An 18,884-nucleotide genomic window follows, 5' to 3' on the forward strand; every position below is an offset into this window, starting at 1 on the left:
ATGACAATCTATATTTCCTGTGTCTTCAGGAGGCCTGAAGCTGATTCCCTAAGCAACAGATAATCAAAATACTGTTATAATGTTGGATGGGAGCCAGAATGCATCTGTGCAAGCTGAAATTATATGGTTATATATGATTAATGTTGGTCTGGCTTTGGTTCATAGAGGCAATGCTTTATCCCTAACACAGAGGGCACGACCTGCCAGGTATTTTGGGCCATTATTCTAATATCTATAATCCCTTGGTCTTTCAGTATATTTATTCCTGCAGCTTCCTCATAAACAGACTATTCCCCCCCTTCCCCTTCAACATTGGGCTTGAATATGGAGATCTTGAAAAGACACAAAGGTTTCTAGATGCCACAGGTGCCTTGTTTTCTAGCATACACCAGAGCAGAGTAATCACAAGGCCATGGGAGCCCTGGGTTCAGCTGCATCCCATAAAAACGTAGCTATATCCCCTCCCCTTCCCTCAGTTGGAGACCTGTGGCTTCACATCTCACTGGGCTAGAGGCAGCACAGTGGTGAACTACCTCATGTAGTAGGTAAGAGAGAATATGTGGGGAAATGGATTGCAGCCCCCTCTGTGACATATGTTCATGAATATATAATGGTTCTTAAACGTGTAACCAGTACTTTGAGAAAAGGCAGAATCTCAGGTCTCCCTTCAGGTGCTGTGTGCTAATCCCTGAGCTCAAGGCAACGATCCTTGCGATCTCTTACTTTGCTCTTATACTTACCTTTTCCTCTGCAGTGGATAAAAACACATTTATCAGCCCTAAAGATTAGCTAACATTCCAAGAGAGGTAGTTTTTAAGACTTGGACTTGCTTTCAAACGCTTCATATCTTGCATCCTTAACAGTATAGCTGTCCTTTACAATTTTACCTAAAGCAACTTCCCAAGGTGACACAGGGCATGAAAGGCAGGCAACAATTAACTTTTCTTTTTCTCATTCCTCTGAAACCTAGGCTAGGTGGCTGACTGTGCCTCTTTTCTCATAATTTTCTGAGGACAGAATAATATGTATTCCAAGACCGTGAGATCCCCTGCTCAGCGCGTTGCTGAGGGTTTGGGACGGTGCAGTGCTGCAGTCAGGATGCAGCAGGCACTAAGGGTGGGCAGTGGGGGCAAAACTGCATCAACAGGTACTGGAAGAGATGCAAAGCACTCTGCAGCCTTAGTGGGCATTTCATCAGCGTTCTCCTAATTTCCTGGTTAGTGCCCTTGAATTGTGCTTCCTTCTCAACTAATTCTAATTTTTCCTTTTGTTTTTTTTCACCTTAGTGACACTGAATTACATCAGCTGCTTTTCTTCCTCTGGCAATTAGTGCAGCTTAGTCACTCCTATTGAGCATGATGCCCTACCAGCACCTAAAGGACCCTGCTTGTTAGCAGCACCAATCTGGTCACATCACTGTTTGTGTGTTTGTTCCCTTACAGGTCATTCTCCCCCCACATTCATACACAGCACCTTCTGCATCAGCAGATTTGGAAAACTAAACCCTCTCTTCTCTTGTCTACTGAATAAAAGCAGGTTGCTAAGCTGCTCTGTAGCTTTTACCCCCCAAGAGCTTAATAGCTCTAAACGTGTAGACAGTGCCACTGCAATGTGACACTGAAGAGGGAAGTGGTGGTGCCACCTGCTGCACAGACACACAGACCTTGTGAGCAAAGCAGACATATGCCCACCAAGTGATGACAGAATTTGGCCAGTCCATTAAATATTTCACTGTAAACAACTTGAAACCAGAACTGGGAAACTGAGCTTTGGTTTCAATCTGAGTTTCCTGAACTTTAGAGCAGAGACAAAAGTTTCAGAGGATGCCTGGAGGAGTGTATTTCCATAAACTGTTCTGTCCAAACAGTCAGCTCATACATCAAAGCTCTGTAAATTTGGTCTGCTTCTGGCTGAATCAGCTGAGGTTTTGCCGTGGGCTTGTGTGTGGACGACATGAGACCCAGTTAAAACATATTACTCACAGTATCTCTGTTTGCAGTTTTTAGCCCTGTGGTAAATTTCAGCCTCCTTGCTCACCATGTTCATATTTGAAAACCCTCAGGTGGTGGAACCTGCAGCCTGGGCACGGGCAGCTACAACTACCTGTTACCGCAGGAAGCAGAGAAGCTGATACAGTCTCTACAACATATTCTCCATCTTCTCCTATGTAGAGTGAGAAGTGATATTTTTTTTACATACAAGAAATCAAACCTATCTTACACGGCTATGAAATTTGAACTATTTACCAAACTTGCTTCTTATGTTCAAACTCATCATCCCATAAAGTCTTCTAGATCCCATACAAAATCTCAGTGTAAACTATTCTGGGCATCTGTCCATGAGTAACAGGTAAAACTTCTAAGACCATCAAACCTGACGTCGACAGCTCTTCCTTCCGATACTTCTATAACTACCACATTCAGCCAGAGCTGCTCACTAAGTGAACAAACCAAGGGCACACGCTTAGTGTTTACCAAGTAATCCATAACAGGGATTACAACGTCCTTACCGCAAAAGCCAAGTCTCTAGAACTGAAATAAAGAGAAGTCAACATGGGTGCTACTAATACAGAAAGCTAAGGTTACTTTCTAAGTCACACAACTGGAAAGAGTGTAACTGTAAAAAAGTTACCAGCCAAGACATCAAAATCTAAATTGTGATCAGTGGCTGGGCTTTAATTGCGAGGACTTAATGATCAATTTTGAAAGTTATAAATTTATGTAACAAATTGTTATTTGTCCTATGTAATAAATAACTTCTTATTTGTACAGTGCTGTTAAAAATGTGAACTCCTTCCTCCTGCCCACAGACCACAGCTTGCACTACTGACGTTTGCCAAGCAAGTGCTGATGTAAAGAAAGTGAAATGTCCAAAGCATACCATCAACAGCTCAAGGTTTACTTTAGAAGCTACTGTTCTGGGTGTCTTATTCAGTCTGACAAAGCAGACTGCCTTTTCTAGAGCAAGTGAAACAGATAAAGTCCTTGAGATTCTTGTGAGATAATTTTTAAGAGAGCCCATGAAGGTCCTAACACTTTTCTACCTGGGAGATAAACTTGCCTGCTTCTAGATGATTAATAAATATGAGTCCATTATGCCTCCTGATAAAATAAATAAAAATAAATAAATCCATACAAAACTAATTATTATTTACTTGGGTTTGTTTAGGATAAACTTCAAAGAACTCAAGGGCATGATATGTTGCATCTGAACTTATAACATGCTTCCTGGTGAAATTACATTGATAATAGTGATTGTCTTTTGTCTATTTTGTGCCATGAAAGGAAAAATCTACACAAAGTGGGATAGGCATTCAGATATATATCTGCAGCAGGTTCCCTTTTGAGCCTGTTTAAAAACAGATTAGTAAAGGAAGGTTGTTTGTACAGATATCAGGTGGTGGTAGTGCCAATAAGTACTGGTAGCATTTCTGAATGGTGCAGTCAAATCTTCCTGTTTTGCACACTGTCCTCTATTTATTCCATTACACGTGGCATGATGGACTGAAGTTTGTGTTTTGTTTTGTGTTTTTTTTTTTTCCTTTTTGGGGAGTGGATAGCAAACTCCAGCCATATGACTGTTTTTTTTTCTAGATCTGCCTGGTGAAGGTCTAGCTCAGCAGGGAATAAAGCAAAGACCTGTAGTGAAGAGCTCCTGTCTCAGACAAGAAAATGACTATAGGTTTAACTTAGTTAAATGATGGGGGTTGACTCCATAAAACAGGATTACGTCATCCATACAGGGAGGGGATGTTAATATTTTTGCATTAGTTTACTGGGATAGAAAAGCAGATGTGAACCCATCGTTTGAACTGTCTTCCATAAAATGGAATGAGAGGGGATTTTGCCATTCACTTTCACTAGGAGCAGGCTTACAGGAAGCTGCAGAGTCACAAACAGGGAAAATTTTGCATGCTGAGACACAGATGCTTCCTAGATGCCTGGTTGGCTTTCTTGGCCTGGCCGATGGGGAGAAACAAGCCTTTTCAGTTCTTGCTTTATTTCACAGTCCTTCCGTGCCTGAGACCTGCTGGAGATCACGAGGGAGGCCTCCAGCAGGCTCCCCACAGCACAAGTGGTAGTCGTCCTTCCTCCATTGCAGTCACCAGTCCCAGAGCATCGCCCCAAGCTTGTTCTGGGGCAGGAGATCCTTGGCCAGTGCAGGTTTCTCTAGGTCAGGAGGTCTTGCACATGTGCCCAGTCATGACAGCAAAGCATTGAGTGATATGGGCCCACATCTGCGTGGGAGCTCAGAATCAAGACAACCACAATTCAGCAGCACAGAAAATGTGCACTATAGCCATAAATTCTGAGCTATGCTTTAGCCCCAGCTTGAGATGATCCGGGGATTAGAACAGGCAAAGGTGGCTTGTTTGTTTTTGTTTTGTTTTGTTTTGTTTTAATTTTATTATCATTATTAATAATCCATTGAAAAAGTAAGCATTTAAATGGTTGGAAAAGTGATCTCACACTTCAGACAAATAAACTATAAAGGCTGAGTTTGGCAATGCTCAGACATTTTATTCATTAAGAACGTTCATGGCAGTGTCATGCAAGAAGCAAGACTAGTGATAAGAGCCTTAAAATCTGAGGTTATTGAAAATGATACACAAAGTATCAGAAACTGAGATAAATGTACAGATAGGTTAACCTATCTTAGATGTCTACACCAAAGTTGCTCAGGCTGGGCTCCCTTCATCCTCTGGGGAGGAACGCACAAGGAGATTATTTTCATCTTAGACTCCGACAACTGTGAAATGTCAGCTGTAAAAGGAGGGTGCACTGCAGCAGCTATCTGAATTTTTGTCCCATAGAACCATTTCAGAGGCCTGTTTCTTAACTCTTCTGACTTTCACATTTCCTGCAAACTTATTTCACATGCAACGCACCCAACTGTCAGTTGTGGTGAGAGACACAGTCCCTCATTTTCCAACAGAAATCTTTCTTTTATTTAAGAACAGAGAAAGGTTAGTTCAGTTCAATCAGTCCTTCCCACTGATGTTGCCAGTCAACTAGCTCCATTTGCTTTCTGGAACTAGCAGACAATCATTTTAATTTTGTCTCTCTGCTTGGAAGGAGAATTTTTCTGAAAATGACGGAACCCCAAAACCAAATATAGATCTGTTGTACTAAGTGTATTTGGAGCATTAATAAAAACAAATGTTCATGGTTTTGCTTGGTTAGTTTGGGATAGTTGATGCCTGTGTCAAGACACACGTACAGTCCTAACCTCCTGCAGATACCTTATGTGTCCACTTGAAAACCTTTTATGTACTGTAGTATTTTTATTTTTCCCTAGAGTGCAATGGATTATCACTTTGAAACCTGAGAAAACATTAATGGAGAATTATCTGTACATTCAGGCTACACAGAAGTGCTTTATATTGTCATTTTATATGGGTGTTTCTAAAAGACGTCTGTGGGGTGTTGAAGGAAGCAGGCAGAGAATTAAGCGGAGTTTGAAAAATAAATCACATGCATATACCCCCATGAAATGACCTTGGTGAAGACAAGGTAGGGCCCAGCTCTCAGGGATGCATTTTGTATTGCAAGGATAGGGCCTCTTCTGGGTCCAGGGACAGCAGAATAAATGAATCCCACCTACTTTTTTCTTCCACAGCTGTTCTGACAACACTGCAACTACCAAAGCACTTTCTAATTCATGTCACTGTTAATCAACAAATATAAATAATGTAAATTAGAGGAAAGTAGAGACTTGGTAGGAAAAAGTCTGAAAGAATCCAAGTGACTGTGCCAGAAACAAATTAGGGAAAAATAACAGAAATGATTTTGAGGAAGATCAGCATAGGTATAACCTGTCTCCTAGCAGGAGACAATGACAAATAACAAGGGAGGTAGTAAGAAATAAAATCAGAAGAGGATCCTTCTCAGCTATGAAAGCCATGACCATTGCCTGGTTCTCAAAAAGCAAGAGCTCTCATGTCTGATTTTGAGACAAGGTTGTTCTTTCCAGTACTGACAGATGAGAAGACTTGAAAACCAGTCAGTTTCTAATGTGAATGAAAACACTTGTGGCTTAGGCAAGTTCAGTTTAGGGGAGGGCTTTTAGACGTTTGGGCTGAAACCCAGTCAAGGTTGATTTATGTTTAAAAAGAAATGACAGGAAATAAGCTGTTCAAGTTACAGACCTATGACACCTGGAGTAAGAGATAAACTTGCAGTCTGTTCCTTCCATATTCCCACCTGGAGGATCACTGATAAGGAAATTTGCCTTCCAAGGAAAAGAGTCATCTGTGCTACAGCTCACAAATAAACCAAGCCTACACCAAATGTATCACTCTTTGCACAGCCTCTGGTTTGTGAAATTGTAGATTTACACACCTACTCACACCAGAACTATTTTTCATGGTTTGTTTTGCTTGTTTATTTACCAGTCTTAGCAAAATGTGCAATTGATCCAGCCCTGCCATTCATTATTTCCTGTTCTATTAGTAGGAAATATATATATATATATGTATGTATATAATGTTAGCAATAGTTATAACACTTTCATTAATTTGTTCAAAGTTAAGAGAAAACTTGCTTAGGCAAATCCACTCCTTAAGTCTACATGTCTTTCTAAAACTGGTATCAAATCTCAGAGTTTCTAGTTCTGTCAGATGCACTAAAATCCATTGTTGCTCCAAGAGCTGCTGTCTGGATGCTGTTAGTCTCTGTGTTCACACTCACACAAACACTAGGACCCTGCTTTTGTTTAATAGGGGACGTAGAAATCTTTGAGAAAAAAAAAAAAAAAAGTAAAAATCTAGATAAATATAATTTGTTTTCTAGTTGCTTAATGAGGCTTTTGAGATCCCCGAGCTACTCTGGAAGCACAGGCAGGGTTTTTTCCTGTGCATGCTATCTGTTACATAGATCAGTCCCAGACCTGGACGGTGACAATGACAACGGGAGTGTTTTCCTAGCTCCGTACTGGCTTTGTTAGGCTCCTTTGTGGAGACTTTCTCTAAGCTGAGCCAAGCTGAGCCTGAACCAACACCCTCATGATTCATCGCCCCTCTGTGCAACAGAAACGTGTTGCTCAGCTACCAGAACAAACTGAGTTCTGCAGATGCAGCACCAAGGCAGCCACGCCATGAGCTGGGAGGAGCATCACCACGCCAGCACTGCTAATGCACGGATGAGTTGTCCTTGTGCCTTTGACACCGTGTAGGAACCCCTGTAATGACAATGAACGGAGGGGTGGTGCCACTGCTGCAGGTGACAGAGCGGTAGGCTTTGAAGCTTCTTGTGTATGAACTTGAGCTTCCAACCAGGCTTGCAAAAACAGTAAGAAATAAAAAAACTAATGGTGGTGTTTTGTGCTAGAACATACACAACTCCCAAAGAGTATGCAGATTGTACTGAATCAGCACAAAAGTTACCAAAAATATTCTGAGTATTTTGGATGTGTATCTACTGAAATTACGTTGTACTGTCACAGTTGCTCTTTCTCTAAAGCATGGGAAAGTACATAAAGGACAGTATTGCTTCATCTGCCTCAATCACTGTGGCGTCTGACGTGAGCAGAATGGGGCTTGGGGACACAGAGGAGTAAGAGGAAGGAAGGAAAACAGCTTCTTCATTTCTTTCCAGATCAGGGTGGTGGTGTTGTCTTGGGTGTTGCCCTTGAGGAGTGGCTGCGTTGGCATCCCGAAGAACAACAGGCTCAGATTGTTTGCCAGTTTTAGCAATCAATTACAGCTAAATGCAAAGACATCTGCAGATCCAATGTTCCTTTCAAATATTCATCCTCCCAGCGGCTCTACGAGATGCTGCTCTCCCTATTTTACATGGAAACAGATGCTCAGAGGAGGTAAGTGGCACTGGAGAATTACAGCTCGTTGTTCCTGCACTCCCTGTGTTATTGGCCATGCTTTTCTGTTCATCCTTCACATCCACACACGCAGGCAGAATTGAGATTCCCACTCATGAAAATCACAGCTAAGCTCAGCCCCCTGTAGGTTTCCTTTCCTCCCAACCCTTCACGCACAACCAGCTGCTGAATAATGAAGACTTTCCTGAAGCAAATTTCTGCTATCAAAAGACTTCAGGAATAATCAGACAAGAGTGGATAAAAACGTGGGTTAATATTAACTGAAGTGTAATGCAGAATCTTGTCTTGCACATGTGTATTTGTCCTTTGTCCCTGCCTCCTCCTTGACTGAAAGATTTCCATTTAGCAGCTGCTGGTCATCGTCAACCTTTCAGTCCAGGGTAGCTTGGAAAAGCTTTAGCACTAATAACTGCTGAAGAGCTACGATCAAAAGCTTCGTGTCTTTCACGTGAGATGCGTCTGCTTGTGTATGGTGCAATAAAAGCTCTTACTAAATCAGTAACATTTCAGTTTAAATCATTTGCTCATTATATAATTAATAGTCTTCCCTTTGCTTGTAATCAGTCTTGTACTACACAGGGAGCAAAGGAAATGTTGTGGATGCCTCCCTAGACTGTGAAGCAGCAGCCAATACCTTACAACACACAGTCCTCAGTAATACCAGCTGCATTGGTCATTAAATGGTAAGTGGTCATGTTGCAACTCCTCCAATACTGAAGACAGAGGCAGACTTATTCATCTCTGTCTCCATGTCCAGTGGTGCTGCCCCTGCAGTCTTGTAGCAAGACTTTTCATCAGGTAGGCCAAAGGAGGTTGATCTGCTAGGTCTCCTCTTCAAAGTGAGCAGCAGGGTCAGGGCTGGCCAAATGCAGCAAGCTCAGGGCCAGGCACCAAATGTTCCTCCAGAGCAGGCGTGGGATGAGGAGGAGGTTTGAACCTGCCATTTGTTCAGATCCTTTCTCATTTTTTTGGTCCCCAGTCCATCCCGCCTACCTCCTGGAGGTGCTCAGAGAGGATTTGAGTCTTCCTTTTTCCCATCCCCTGCTTAGTGGGTCTTTCTCTTTCTAAATCTGGTCTTGCACTGAGGAGATGTGCCAGATGTGCCATGAGAGGTCACACATGTCAGCCACACGCCAAGATATGATGCCTACATAGCTTTGCTCAGGCAGGCAAGGACACATAGGATTTTAATGGGCTATGCCAAAAAGCTATTCCTGAATATTTGGTAGATACATGCATAATCTTCAAGTGGAAGAGGACATAATTACAGAAAATCCCAAATTTTAAAGACATATTTATGTAACTCTCCATGGTGCCTGTGGCCCTTACATCCAATACTGGTTCTTACCCAAGTTTTATCTCAGCTTCTGCCCTATACTTACAAAGCCATTATTTGTATTTCCATTGACTTTGAATCCATGCTGACCGTGGGCACAGCTGGGGTGTTGGTTTGAGTGTAGCTTCATTTTAAGGCAGGATCTAATCTATCCAAATAGGCTGAAGCCCCAGTTACAGAGCTGAAGTGTTGTTATGTACTACTCAAATAGTCAGGGCATTCACAGTTTCCACCAGAATGGATCTTTTCTCTACCTTTTTTATTTCATTACATCTAAATGCAGGACTATTGTGTCATTCCCCTCCACCCCCCCTTTTATTTACATCTTTTTTTTTTTACCTGTAGAAAACTTGAATTTCCTAATTTCCTTAATGAAAAATAACTCCTGGTTGATACCCCCAGTCCCAACCATTTCACCAGACTCAAAACTTTAATAAACTTTAAAAAAAATCAATTTTGACAGTAACAAATCAGGACATTTCTTTTGTATATTTTTTGTTATAAAATTTTGGTAATTCCACCTGCTGTGAGATACATTTATATTCTAAAAGCTGAAGAAACAATGATTTTAGAATATAAATGAAGGATTTACTAAGGTTATTTTGATGAGGTGAAAGTCCTTTTGTTTTGATAAGATTCCGAAATTCATCTCATTAAACTCTAATTTTGCTGTTTCACATGAATAAAAATAATATCAAGATAAAGTGCCTAAGTCTTCAGATGAAGTGCTACAGTTTTTCCTAATTATTTCTGGTTGAAAAGCTTTATTAAACCAGACCGGTTCATAAAAGTTGTTTTGATTTTTTTTTTCCAAATCTTTTTTTTTTTTTTTTTTTTTTTTTTTTTTTCAGTGGGAAAGCTTTCCTTGTGAAACTTTTCACAATTTCCATTTTAATGGCTGTCCAGACTCTTACCATCTTCAAAAACAAACAAGAAAACAGCAGTGTAAAGAAACAGCAACAGACAGGTAAAGGGTTCAATGTAAGCCCATAAATCTCTTATTATATACATTGTATTTGTTGCTAATAATACATTTTACTGGTCACAAATGATAGAACAAGGACTATTAAAGTTAAAAGGAAACTATTATGCAGATGAAGGGAGAAGCATCCTTTTAATATCATACTGAAGGTGTTCAATTATTGTTATTAAAATGGGCGAAGTTGTTGCTTTAAATTAACCCTGTGAGGTTACGGTCTTTCCTTAATTTCTGCCCACATGAAAACACTGGACCTATGCAGAGGAAGGTTCTGAAAGCCTCCTCTTTGCACCAGCACATGAGGAAGAGAGAGTATCAGAGGAGGCATCTCTATGATGGTCAAGTGGTGAGTCCTTCACAGTTGCAACAGACTGACCAAATAACCTAGCAAGGAAACCCTGCCTATTCAGATGTGGTAAAACAGAGCATTTCTAGCAGTCACCCACACCTTTCTCATTAAAATAGGTGCCACCAGCCTCCATCACAAATCCAGTGTTCTGGTTTCATCCATGCCATTTGGCAATCAAAGCAGGTGACCAGTCATCTAAAGCCACAGGGAAAAGTCTGTTGACAAACCTTTGGAGACGAAAATTACAAAAAAAAAAGGAATAATAATAATAATAAAAAAAAAATCTAAATTGCACATTTTGAAATTGAATTAGTTTATAATTATGTAAATTATGTAAATAAATGTATGAAAATAATTTTTAATTACTTGTGTTCCACTGCTGTACTGCCTTGTCTCAGTTTCACATCTCCTTCCATTTCTACCACATTTCCATTCCCCTCTCTGGCCATTTTCCCTGTGGCTTTAGCTATTCCTCCAGTGAGACTTCAAGAGATGATGGTTTCAGACACACGGCTGGGCCACACGGTGGTGGTGACATAAAGCCGTTTTTCCAGATTGCAGCCTGCTACTGACCTACACAGAATGGTCCCTCCTGGCTTCCTAACCCTATTTTCAGGATGTTTGCAGTTGGAAGGGTACAACTGTTAATTGGAAATTAGGGCATGAGGGCGGAGGCTCCTAAAACATAATTACAAAGCACCATGCTGTGTCCCAGCACTGCCATGGGAAAGCAGCTTGTAATTTTAATTTCAGGGCTGTGATGGCTTCTCTGCCAACTGTCTCACCGCCCTCAAGCAATTGCGAAGGAGCTGCTCCCTGTACCCAGTGGAAGATGTCTGCACCGCCTGTGCCTGCTGTGGCTTCACCCAGGAGGCTTGGAGCAGCCCAGCCCTAGCCCGAGGTGTATTTTCTGCCCAAGAGCTGATACTGGATGTCTCATCACCAGTGTCTCAGCCCAGCATTTTGTGCCGATTCAGCTTTACAGGACTGTGCAGTGTATTTCTTAATCTGTTGTGTCAGTAGGCATAAACTAGCTGCCCCAAAGCTGAAACAGAGGCTTTCTTCTTTTGCCTAGATTAACTGTTTCATGCTGAGTTTAACTTTTGTACGAATAGATATTATAAATGCCTAATATTTGCATCTACGTGGTACTTCGCCAGTCCCAAAGCGTGATAGCATTTGGTATTTGAGGGGTACCAATTCATATTTTTTTCTTACATGAGGTGAACTACAGTGGTACTTAAAATAGCAGTGAGGGGAGGAGGAAGCACAATGATGAAGCTCTATAGGAAGGACGCAAGACTCCCTTTTTGGAAAGCCCCTGCACTTTAGTTCTTCAATTAATCCAATAATTTTTATCACCAAGTCAGCCTACACTTTCATTTTATTAATACAGCCTAAGAGAAGCTTCACACTGTAAGAATATTATGTTTAGAGATGCCAACATCTGCAGAGCTACAGCGAGGCTTAAATCAAACTTTTAGTGGCAAGAATGTATGGCAGCAGCACTGTAATTATTTGGCATTTGTCTGCAGTGCCTCCCTGCCTTCAAAACACTTTTCACAGGCTGTCAACAAGTCTTTGTGTTTGTGTTTGGCTTGGCAGTGACTCTCAAAACTGGGCGAGTAAGTGAGGAGGAGCCCGTGCACAAGCCCAGTCCTATGCAGCTTTGCTCAGTCTTCTGTGATCTCTCATCCGATAACCTTCAAAGCCCTGCCTTTCCCTGCATTTCACTCACTGTTTGTATGTTATCGCTACTGACTTAAAAGAAAGGATCTTTTCAGATTACATTAGCTGTACTACTGTTTCTAATAGCAGAATGGCTCCTATATTTACAACAGCAGAGCACTGGTCTTGGGCAAATAGATTATTCACTTGAATAAACAAATCAGATCTCAGCTTGACTTTAAACTCTCAGATTTGTCATTTGTGAATATATTCATCCACTAAAAATGAAGTAACTAATAATAAATGAAATAATGTTGTATCTATACTTTTGAAATAAAGCTATTTAATTTCAAGATTTGATTATTCTAAAATCTGAAGAAAAAAAAAAAAAAAAAAAGATTGCACTGGCAAAAGGAAGCTGAAATAAATATTTTGGTTTGGGCTGAACTAAATCTCATGTAGTAGCCAAGCAAAAAGAAACCAAAAAATGTCCTGAAAAAAACCCCTATCATTTAGGTGAACAACATGAAACTTCTGGATTTTGTATGAGGTAAGCTACATATAAACACAGTCCAAAGTGGGACTGTTTTGATAACACTGAGGTTGCTGAATATCAATCCCCATTTCCAGTATTAATCCACCCTAGTACCCCACCTGTAGCATTATTTAATACTTCAGAACAAAGCATCCTTTCCCAAAACAGGCACTGTGTAAGATCTGCATGTGATCTTTATATTTATTATTCTATGCAAAATAATGTTTATACATAGGAGGGGATAGCCCACTACGCTGCCTGAAGTGATCTTTCCTCCTCGGAGATATTTTGGTTTGGTTGCTTCATGTTACTTACACTCCCATTGCAATCTTGGAGTTGTATCGCCAAGAAGAGGTGGAAATGTGTGTGGAGAAGAACCCCCCCTGCTCTCTTTGAACTTCTGGAGGACCCATCCTTGCCAGCACCATGGTTCCCAAGGGCCCTGGAGGCTTTGGGACGTGAAGGCAGAGCATGTCCTTTCAAGTCCACCCCTGCAAAAGGCGTGCGGGCAAACAGTTCCCTTGTCCTTATTTGTCTTAACCGAACAGATGGAGACCTGTGTAAGTTTGTTTTCACCTCATTCTTCACAATTTTTTTTTTTTCAAAGCTCCCTCATGCTGGCCTAGCTGCTGTTTAACCACACACATTCATGGAGGGGAGCAAAGCTCCCCACCAGCCTGCTGGTGGCTGCTCCTCACCTGGCCACTTCGTGGCCAGTTCTCAGTAACTGTGCTCTAGGCTGGGCAAGGAGAAGGAGATACCAAGGGGCCTGCCCGGGGCACTGCTCTGAATTACAGCAATCACGCAGAGCAGCAGCCTGAGCAGGGAGCAGCAGTCATGACAGGGACACAGATGTCAAAGGCTGCGTGCGGCCTGGGGAAGGGTGTGTTGAAGGGGCTAGAACAGACAAAATGGGACATCTTGCTGCCAAAGCAAGAGCTTCTGCTTGAGAAGAGCTCAGGGCCAGAGGCACTGCCCCAGGGTGAGGCCTGGATATAGTCACAGGCCCTGTCAGTGGGAGAGGAGCTCTTGTCACCTGGCTTGTGGTACGGGTCAGCTGCAAGGCGGGGGCCCACTCCCAGTGCAGCCTCCTCGGAAAGCAGTGGATAGCAAGCAGAGCTCAACAGACAGCAAACAAGGAGATAAGAAATTTTCTCTGACAGCCAGGGACAGCACTCCTCCGTGACTCAGATGGTCCCTTACCTGTGCTGTGACTCAGAAATTGTGTGCGATTATGAAGATAAATAGGTGCATCTGTTCCCTGTCTTTTTCCATGTGTTATACATGGGAGTATTTTATTTAAGCAGGAAAGAGAGAGGGTTAGGGCATAAAACCTAGCTGTATTAATACTGGATAGGAGTGTGGTAAGAAGGGGTGTGCTTGCCAGGACCCGGTGTGGTAAAACTGGGGCAGCATACCAAGGAGCAGGAAAGCCTTACAGAACTGAGGTGAGAAAATTTCTGCATGGAGAGAAAGAGAACAAAAACCTCGAAATAACAGTGCAAGCCCAAATGTGTTTATATACCTCACACTGAGGTCGATTTTAGACAAACTGCTGATATATATGTATATATGTGTAAGTCTTTATGTAATATTTTTCCTTACCTAGTTCCTTTCTAAGAAATTGGGAGCTGGGGATGTAACCCAGGCCAACAACTGCTAATTGAGTGAATTTCCTTCTCCTGGCTTTACACTATTCTCCAGAAAAATCCTTTAAGCAACAGCTCTCTCTCTGCTTGAAACACATGTGAACAGTAAAGGGCTATTTAGAGTGATCTATGATGGGTTCTCCATGGATATCTAATATAATTTCTGTTCAGCATAATAGGCTCATTAGAGTAGGCTTGTGCAAAACTGTTTTTACAGAAAAACAGATGGCTCAGTCAAACAGGAGCTCAAGTAAAAGGATGTGCCTTAAAGCTGTCCAGGAAAGGACGTTTTGATCCAATCTTACTACATTTATCATAAGCAGTAAGGCTATTTTGAAAGATGTTCCTATAAATTCACACCCAAAAGTCATGTGCAAAATTCTGTGATGCATCCACATTTTCACATTTTACATTATTATGTAAAATAAGAATAAAAATCACTACACCATTTCACATGCAGGAAATCTGTGGAGCTAACCAGTGTGTATAAACAGGCATATGGGCCCAAATCCCTAAGTACTTAAGGAACCATCTATGTAAACAGCTCTGATGACCCTACCAAAACCATCTGTAACCTTATCTGTGCTTTTCCAGATTATGGCACTTGGCAATGAAAAATTCAGGACATAAAATTTAGACCTAGTCATTATTACAGAGCTGCACCCAAATAGTTTGTTGTTGTTGTTGTTTTGCTTTTCTTGTTTATTTGTTTATTTTTGAATCACAGTTCTCTAGCAATAGCAATATTTTGACAGTGGGAAAAAGTCAAGGGAAAATCCATATGACTTGTTCCCTCTTTCTCCATTATTAGCTATGTAGCAGTCTTTTAATTCTTTTTTCTTAGTTGACTTTCCATTACAACTCTGAAGTAACTCTTTGGTAGTTCATTTCAATACCCCTCAAGCAAGACAGTTTGATTCCTGCTTCCTGACAGAGTGTAAAAATAGGTTAATTCTCTTCTCCCTTATCACAAGCTTAATTGTTTCAATCTTTTCTTAAAATTACTCATCTTCAGAGAACAGAGAAGTCCATTGAATATAAAAGCATACAAGCAAGGATTCCAAGAAACTGCATTATAATAAATAATAATTGTACAGCTGAGATGTGCCAAAAGGGAAGATCCATCTTTTTCCTGTGACCATGCTGTGTCTTAACAAAGTGTCATGCAACTGGGATACAGATATTGCTTATCTTTGCACAGATTGAATTGTCCTTTTTTTTTTTTTTTCTGGGAACCATCCTGTCTTCTGTAATTGTGGCTCCTTACCTCATACGGACTACAGTCCTACTCCAGAAGTAAAGAGAGTTGCTGAAATCAATGGAGCTACCCACAGAGATGATATTGATTCTGAGCACATGTAGGAAAAAGTGTTTGCTCTTCAAGAATGAAATGTCAGCTTCAAGAAAATCAATAATGGATTTACAAGTGATGTCAATGGGGTCAAAATTTCACTCATAGCATTAGTTCATACAGCAAAGTATGCACAACTTTAATACAGTTGCAAACTAGATTACGTTTGAATTATTGATTAGGCAGGCTACATTACAGGACAACATGGCAGGTGCCTGAAAAATGCATAGTGAAAGATGGAAATATTTGCAAAGGGAATTGGAAAGACCAAGGCATCAACATGTTACACAAGCCCTGGCAGAAACCCCAGAAATTAAATTCAGAATATTAACTTACCGATAGAAGGATTCATTTACTTCTTCTGCTTTGGTTTGTATCAGTAAGGCTGCTTAACAATCTGTTTGTTCTCAGCACATTCTTTCTTTTGTTTTTCAGTAATATACTTGAATTATGCAATGCATTTGTTGGAGGATGTTCCCCAATACTTTGTTGTTGTAGCAGACCTCATGTTCTCAAAAGCCAAATCCTGCAGATATCTGTTCTTACCTGGTATCTCTTTAGCATTGCCATTGGGCACAAAAAAACTTTAAGTCTTATTTTGTTTCTTTTAGTCATTAAGTTTTCGTCAAAGAACCGTAGAATTGCAGAATGGTTTGGGTTGGCAGGGACCTTGAAGACCATCCAGTTCCAACCCCTTGCTGTGGGCAGAGACACCTCCCACCAGACCAGGTTGCTCAAATCTCCATCTGACCTGGCCTTGAGCACTTCCAGGGATGGGGCATCCACAGCTTCTCTGGGCAACCTGTGCCAGTGCCTCACCCCCCTAAGAGTAAATGATTTCTGCCTTATGTCTAACCTAAACCTACCCTCTTTTAAAGCCATTACACCTTGTCCTATCACCCTGCTCCCTGGCAAAGAGTCCCTCCCTGTAGGTCCCTTTAGGCAAGGAATTCATCACCTTTTCAGTTAAAACATTGCATTTTGCATTCTGCTTTTGCCATGCTGTCTTGAGTAGCTGGTTGCCCTGTTGTGGCAGGGGGGCATTGGACAGAGTGCTAGATAATAGACTCCCTTTTCCCATGGCATCTTGGAAATGATGGTGTTTTTGATTTCCCTTCCAACCTGGGTTGTTCTCTGACTGGAAACAAGCTACCTTAAGTATGGACACTCCAGCTCTGGCACCTGAGATGCTTCTGTGTGTTGGATACCTGCCTGCTGGCCTTCCTTTAGAGAAGCCTTTCCCTGTGTGACATGGGGGCTCATGGAGAGGAGCTGGGCTGGGTTCCCTGTGGCTGTGCTGGGGTCAGTGATGCCACTTCACCTCTCCTCCCTCCCAGGAAGGGGAAGGCGGCAGCAAGGAATGGGTACTGGGGCTGTGTCCTGCAATGCCACCACCACCAGCCCTGATGCTGCTCTGTTCTGTGCACCTTTCCACCTCCAGATGTTGGGTCACCATTCAGATAATGGCAAAGAGACTGCAAATACAGTCAGTGGTTGCTTGAGTTCCCCTTTGCGTCCTCAAGGGATTGACACATCCATTGGAGCAAAAGCATGGAGCAGGACCACACCGGCTTCCTATTTGGTGAGCCTGGTTGTCCTCCTTGTGAAAGTGAGCTGTAACACACTGCAATACACAACCATGCAGATGGTTACTTGAGTCCACGTGGACCATAAGCTCAACAGAGCAAGTTCAGTATTCATGTAGATGTGAACGAGGTCCCAGGATGTGGTCCACTGAGGAACAGTACAAGCTGTTTTGATGTTATATTTGTAAACTTCTCTCACCCTTTAAATCCAGACAACACACCCATACGCTCCAACATGGTGCCTTAGAAGAGAATACTCTGGGGTCTTCACACTTCCCTGCTCTTGATAGAGAACAAAATCTAAGACTCAGTTTTTAAACAATACACAGATACCATCATTTATTAGGTGTTATAAGCAGAATGAAAAGAGTTACGATTTTTTTTTTTCCCTAAACAGATACCATTACATAGAAAATTGCAAGCCATTTTATACAAATTGCTTTTCCATGTGTGTTTATTTTATTTTCATTTACTTCCGACTAGGAAATAGCTTCTTAATGCATTTGCAAGTTCTTGTCTAGCCAGTCCCTGTTGCATAGACACTCCACACTGGCCTGATACAATTCTCATGTTTATTGATCTAAGTTAGAAGTTAATCTATAAAAGTGAAAGGGATTAACTGTTTAAAAAAAAAAAAAAAAAAAAAAAAAAAAAAAAAAAAAGTTAAGGCCTGTGTCTTTATTAATTTTAGCTACTCAGAGGTTTTATTAAAATAATGTTCCTACCTCTCATTCTTTGCAGTAAAGAATACTTGGCAAGGCTCTTTTCATAGAGTACAGATTGTTTAAAAATTGCAGATATATTACAAGATAATAATCAACTCTGTTTAAGGATTTCAGTGGGACTCCTTTTTACACACAGTAGAATTATTCCTTTTTTTATGTAAGAGAAGAAAAACAACATTATAAAGCGAGGGTTTGCAATGCAGAAACCAATAGTGTTGAGTATACTTCATTGCTTGCAATATTGCCAGCTCTGAAGCACTGTGGAGCATAAGATACCAAAGAGTGTTTCATGAAGATTTCTCTCACTGAAAGTCTTACTGTGAGATGGTAGGGGGTATTTACACATTTTACAGTACATACTTTCCACTTTTAGAATATTTAAAACAAGCAAATTAATTTTAAAGGGCGTTTTGACCAAAGTTTGATACCTAGAGCCACACTGCTCCAAGTCCACTCCTGCGAGCCAAATGCTGAGGGGAGTCATACCTCTGTTTAACTCCTTTCTGACCCTTTTATCCTGGATAAAACAACTGGAACAGTAAAACAGAGCTTTCTAAAGATAGATGTTGATACAGCCAATTAAAGGGGCAGAGGCCCGTGGAGAAAGCCAAACCAGGAGCCTCTTCAAACCAGGTCTGTAGGTTGCAAGGATGGCTGGAAATCCCCTCTGCCTGCTCTGTGCTGTCTGCAGCAATGGCATCCCAGGATTTTTAAGGGTGTTTGGATTACTAATGGTCCTTGCTTACTCTTACTGATACTCAGTAATAAAAGCCTACCCTCCAAATAGATGGGTGGAAGTCTGGGTGCTGGCTTTGGTAGGGGCGGTTCTCTTGCCCTTTTCTTACTGTAGCCCTATGGCTTAAGTTGAAT

The 18,884-nt window shown here is 41.3% G+C and overlaps 1 long non-coding RNA gene across 1 annotated transcript; it reads left to right on the forward strand.

Moving 5' to 3' along the window:
- Window positions 1-482: 482 nt before the first annotated feature.
- Window positions 483-17,725, forward strand: LOC311434219. The gene is made up of 5 exons (XR_014691322.1): window positions 483-545; window positions 7,596-7,815; window positions 10,024-10,139; window positions 13,040-13,263; window positions 15,636-17,725. It is a non-coding gene; the product is annotated as an uncharacterized lncRNA (long non-coding RNA).
- Window positions 17,726-18,884: the final 1,159 nt, after the last annotated feature.

The sequence above is a fragment of the Aythya ferina genome (genome assembly GCF_964211825.1).
Source record: "Aythya ferina genome assembly, chromosome: 3".
Classification (NCBI taxonomy): Eukaryota; Metazoa; Chordata; class Aves; order Anseriformes; family Anatidae; genus Aythya; species Aythya ferina.